The sequence below is a fragment of the Brassica napus genome, chromosome C1 (assembly GCF_020379485.1).
Source record: "Brassica napus cultivar Da-Ae chromosome C1, Da-Ae, whole genome shotgun sequence".
NCBI classification, from domain to species: Eukaryota; Viridiplantae; Streptophyta; class Magnoliopsida; order Brassicales; family Brassicaceae; genus Brassica; species Brassica napus.
Genome location: NC_063444.1, coordinates 42636980 through 42643104, shown reverse-complemented (window position 1 = coordinate 42643104; position 6125 = coordinate 42636980). Strand labels below are relative to the sequence as shown.

General features: G+C 32.6%; 1 pseudogene; it reads left to right on the top strand.

Moving 5' to 3' along the window:
* The first annotated feature begins 3040 nt into the window (after positions 1-3040).
* On the top strand, positions 3041-5712 carry LOC106409332 (annotated as a pseudogene).
* The last annotated feature ends 413 nt before the right edge of the window (positions 5713-6125 follow it).

The following is a 6125-nucleotide window of genomic DNA, read 5'->3' as shown; positions in this document are numbered from 1 at the left end:
GCCTGAAGTACAAGTCATATGGGAGGACTCCAAGTGCTATTTTAGTCACCACATTGAATCCAAAACGGATTGGAGGTTAGCATATCCAGCTTTAATTTTATCATTTTGTGATATATAGAGTTTGTTATCGTTTTCTGAATCTGATTACTGATACATTCATGTGTAAACATCAGGAACCCTTGCTCGACTACTATGTCATCTTCACGGGTTTTTATGGACACTGATGTCCAACCAACAAGAGATTATCTTAGCTGGTATGTATTTATGTTTTGAGATATATTTTCTTCCAACTCCAGTACTGACATGATTAAGGCTTTCTCATTTTTTCAGGTTGGGCTCCAACTCGGATATTGCTTGGAAGATTAATGCAGAGATTGTGACTAAGCCTGTGGCAGTCACTATAGCTGAACTATTCTCCTACATCAAACATGAGAATGCAAACATGAGAATGCGAAGGTACAAGAGTTGCCTTTTTTTTACTAATTTATTATGATATTCATGGGTACTTCTGATAATTTTTAATATATTGTTGTAGATTGCTTGGTTTGAGTGCACAACAACTATAAATCATGTTTTCGGTGGCTCAGCTTGGTATTATATTTCCTATGGTGTGTGCCATACAATTTCCTAAAAAATACACAACAAATTGTGAGTTTTAACCATTTTGAATTCATTGGACAACAATGAATACATAAAATAAATTTAGACCACCAACACGTAAAAATTGGAGGATGAAATTTTTGAAGTCTCAAATTTTATGTACATCCAAATGATATGAACGCAGAAAAATAAAATTTCTGATACGTTTCTTTCTGTGAAACACGTAAACACAATAAAATAAAAAGTATAAACAATTATAATGACCTTTCCATCTTAAAACTGTTCCCACTAACTTCAGACAATTAGAGGCCATAAAAAACCGGAAAAGTTAGTAAAGCTTTAATTAAAAACTAGATTTTGATCTGCGCTTTTCAAGAGCAAATTTTTTTTGATTAAAAATTTATATAATTAATTTTTGTCTTCATTTAAAGTATGTTTTGGTACAAAATCAGAATTCCAAAATTTGTGGTGATGATTGTTTTGCATTAGTTTTTAGTTTCATTTTTTTTTTAGATTTGGTTTTAGATTTAGATTTTTGGTTTTTAGTTTTTAAGTTTCTATTTTTTATTTTCGAATTTTGCTTTTGGGTTTTAGTTTTTAGATCTGCTGAGTTAGTTTGAACTGATATTACCAACAAGCAAATCTCAAATAATCGAACATATAATTTAAAACTGAAAAAATGACAAATTTGTTTTAAAAAATTGCAATAGTTTATTTTGTAAATAAAAAAATAACCCGAGTTTTCAGATTTTGGTTTTTAGTTTTTAGATTTGGTTTTTGGTTTTGCTTTACGTTTAAGTTTTTTTTAATTCAGTAAATTATTTAAGAAAAAACAATAAATTATTTAAAGTTAACTTTGAAAATTATCAAAACAGAGTGATTGTTACTTAAAATAAAAAATACATTAACATATTTTAGAGTACATGATTTAAATAAGTGATTAATAATGGATAATTTTGTTTTGTTAAAAATATTAAACACCTTTGGGCCTGAAAATAGTAATTGATTTTTTGATTCATTAAGGTGGAAAGTTTATTCAATTTTTTTGAATTTTCTCCTTAATACTAAGCCCAAAAATCAAACCATATAATTTGTCCTAAAAGCAAAAGTAAGCCTAAGACTTATCCCATAGATAACCACCATTTTTTAATTTAATTTACACATACTAATCGTGTTGGTTTAATTTAATTAATGTGGTTCAATCAACTATATGGTGTCTATTATTTGTAAAACTCTAGAAATAGTCCTAATTTAAATGACAACCAGTAGATAAAAAGAATGACTCTATTTTAATAGAGTAAATATATAAAAGTCAAGAAAAAAAAACTAACACAACAAAATGAAGAAACAAGCTAAAATATTGTTTTAAACTCACACAGCAATGGAGAGCTATTTTTCTCTATTATTGTTTTAATCTGTTTAATATTCAATAAAATCTTTTATAAGTAAAAATAAACTAAAATAATATAGTACATAATATCCGCATATGAATTAAAAAACACTATTTTCAAGTAAAATAAAATGTAGACTATGATTTTTTTTTAAGGATTTAAGAATCTTCATGTAACATTTAAACAACTAAAGTCACCGCATGCTTTCAAAAAATTAGTGTCCATACACCATAATCTACTGTTAGATTTAAAACCAATTATCCGCGCGTAGCGCGGAAAACGATCTAGTTTTTATAACATTATTTCTATATTTTTCACTGTTTATTAAAATATTTTTTTAATATGAACAAAAAAATCTATCAAAATATCCATTAATAAATAGAACAAGATTGATGACAACAAAAAAGTAGAACAAGATTCTATAAATAATCTACCATAACATGTTGAGATCATTTGCATTCCTCAATAAGGGAACAATCCAATATTAACCAATCAAAATCATAGGCGTTTATAATTTTGATAGATTTCGTAATGTTAAGAACAAAATTTTCCATTTTATCTACCTTAAGAGGCTGAGATTTAGAGCTTTTTAGTATACTTCAAATATTTAGTAGAATTATTCTTCTAAATATTTTAGAGTTCTTGATCATTAAAAAATATATATATATATATATATATATATATATATATATATATATATATATATATATGAGTTTTACAAGACGATGGTACGCAGTTAAAACCATTATCTAATTATTTTTTGTTTAGTTAACCTTAAAGCCCCAATATCGCTTTGCTTTCTTTCGTTCTTTTCGCTATCCTATTCTCTATAATCCTTGTGAGATCAAGGTTAGTAAAACAATGGTGACTCCCAATCTCCCATGGGAACTGTAATTTTTTTTTTGTCACTTAAAAAACTTCATTAAAGCAAATAAAGAAGATTGGGCCGAAGCCCACTTCTGAGTTCAAGAGTACAACAAAAGAGAGGCTTGGAGAGCCCCTTTAGCAAGCCCGTATGCGAAACAGTTTTTCGATCGGGGAAGGTGAAAAAACGAAACATTTGCAAATTCGGAAGTAATTGATCGGATGTCTTTCACAATACCGATGATGTCTTTAGGCTGAGATTCGCCTGAAATTGCTCTGATGAGCGTTAGGTTGTCGGAGAAAATCTCGAGTGAGAGGAGCTCCAGAACCGCGAAAGCTTCAGCGATGAGTGGGGATCGAATTGAAGATTCGACCATCGATCCGGTGATGGGGGCTTCGAGTCTAGGTCCCGAGAATATCCACCCAAGCCCGCTACTCGTTTATCTTTATTCCAAGCCGCATCTGTCTTACACACCAGATGGTTGTTGTCGGTTTGCTCTCTAGCCGGTTGTCGAGATCGATTCATCTTGAGAAGAGGTAAGCTGCTGTTCTCGCTACTCTTTACTTGCGCAGAAGTCCACTCTTTTGTTAGCTTAATTCCCTTCAAAGCTGTATCCTCAGGTTTTTGGTAGCGGTCCTCAAACAGGAACGTGTTCCTCGCTGTCCAAATTGCCCACAAGATCCCAAGGTAAAATATTGAGTGTTATACCTGACGGAGGTAGACATAATGCTTTCCTGAACTTGGCTATTATATCTTTGAACTCTGTATTTGCAGCTAGGTGAACTGCTTTGTGTAGAGGAATGAACTCCCACACTTGTTTCGCATAGGGGCAGGTAAAGAAACAGTGCATTTAGACAAGGCAGAGTGATCCTTATCGCAAAAGAAAAAAAAAAGTGATTAGCTGATTTATTCAGTTATCAAACTAGAGTTGTTTCTATTTATTTAGTTAATAAACAGAGAATCTGATTTTTCTTTGTTTTGTTTTTCTTTGTACTCTTTTTGGTTTTGAAAAAAAAAAGAAGATTTTGTTGATGCCATAGGTCATCAAGTTTAGCATACTTGTTCAATACAAACAATATTTTTCATTTTTTTAATTTTGAAACTTCGAACAAACAATATTTACAAGTTAATCTTGTTCATGCCTTGTACGCCATGCAAACAGATACACACGTAGTTGCTTCAGACCAATCTTCACTTTGGCACAATCAGTCCATGTTTCATCCTTAGCCGCTCTTCCTCGATAGTTGCTTTAACACAACACACTGTTACAATAGCCACAAGCACCAAAGATACAACAACCAAACCATACACTCTCCTTCCCATACACAACATATTGTTACAATGGCCTTGCAGGATGTGACTTATCTAATGTGAGAAATTTTACAAGCATGGACTGTAAACCATCTCTGTAAGAAGCCCTAAGGAGATTGACATGAAACCAAAACCCAAATCCGGCAGACTAAACATTTGATCAAAAAGAAAAAAACAAAATGTATTTAACATCTTTCTTTTTGTATGCATTTTCCTTTTCTCGAGAGCTTTCTCTCTTTGACTTCTATACCCTCTCTCTCTATATATATATATATATATACCAGTTGTGAATACTAGAAAGTTAAAAACCCTAATCTCTTCTCTCTCTCTCTCTTGTTTTATTAGTTAACCGAGCCGACATAATATCTCTTTGTTACCCTCTCTTTTTATTCCTTGGGAGATCAAGCCAGAAAAAACAATGGTGACTCCCAAACTCCCATGGGAACTGGAATCAGAAATACTTTCTAGAGTTCCAATCACATCTATAAAACAGCTGCAGTTAACTTGCAAACGATGGTATGCTTTATTCAAAGATCCTAGATTTATCAAGAAGCACTTCCGAAAACCACCAATGCAGATGATCTTAAAGAGTCATGAATCGGTTTATTTATTCAGCTTCAGTTTCCATGGAATCAACAATCAAGTTACTGAGTTTACTGATAAACTTAAGAGTCTAAAGGATTCAGAAGATGTCAAGATATCTAAAATCTTTCAATGTGAAAGTTTATTCCTGTGCACGACCGAAGACAATAGACTCGTGGTTTGGAATCCTTGTACTGGTCAAACTAGGTGGATCCTATCATAACCATCTATAGTAACGATTTCCCAGTGCACCATTGGTATTATTTAGGGTACAAATACAACAACAGATGGTGGAATAACTACAAAATCTTGAGCTGGTTCCACTACTATGATCCCATTAACAAGCGTGACAGAGTTGGTAAACTTGAAATATATGATTTTGACTCTCATTCATGGAGATATCATGGTGCTATTAGTGATGATTAGTCATTTCTTTGGCTCGACGTTGCCATGTCTTTAAAGGGAGATGCTTACTGGTTAGATTCAGGGATTGGAAACCCTAGCATACTCAGATTTGATTTCACAAAAGAGAAATTTGAACGTCTACCTCTTCCTTCTAAGAGTCGTGAACATAATGAGGTTGTAGTTCTGTCAACTGTCAGAGAAGAGAAACTTGCGTTGTTATGCAAGTACTCAGGTACACTGAAGATGAAGATATGGGTGACCAATACTAAGATTGATGATACCAAAGATTTGTCCTGGAGCGAATTATTAGTAGTCGATTTAGATTGTCTTATGATAAATGGTATGCCAGATGAAGAGTTTTTTGGTGGACAAGGAGAATAAAAAGGTCATGTGCTGTGATACAGACCATCACGATGAACGTAGGACAATAATTTACATTGTTGGAGAGGATACACTTGAAATTGTCTATCGAGAAGTTCCAAAGAGATCTCACAATCACGTGTTTCTCCACGTTTCTTCAGTTATATTCCCAGTTTGGTTCAAATGCAAGGTGATTAGCTGATTATGTCAGTTATCAAGTTATGGTGTTTTCTATTTATAGTTAAATAAACAGAGTAGCTGGCTTTTCTTTGTTTTTATTTTCTTTTTGCACTCTTTTTTCTTCTGAAAAAGAAAAAAACATTTTCTTGATCTTACTCGATCACAATATCGTTTATCACTGCTTAGTCCATTTACCGATCCTGGTGAATTTTGCATAATTATGTTAAAATAATGAAACAGAGAGTCTATCACAATCAAACACATTTGTGAAGCGACTTAAAGGCTTATTTTGATCATCTTCCATCTCATTGTTTCGTGACAGAGTCCAATGTCCAATGTCTTACTACAAGAAAATATCTTCGGACAAACTTCAATTAACAGTTGTTATGTAGATGGGTGCACTACAAGAAAACATCACTAACTCCGACTAC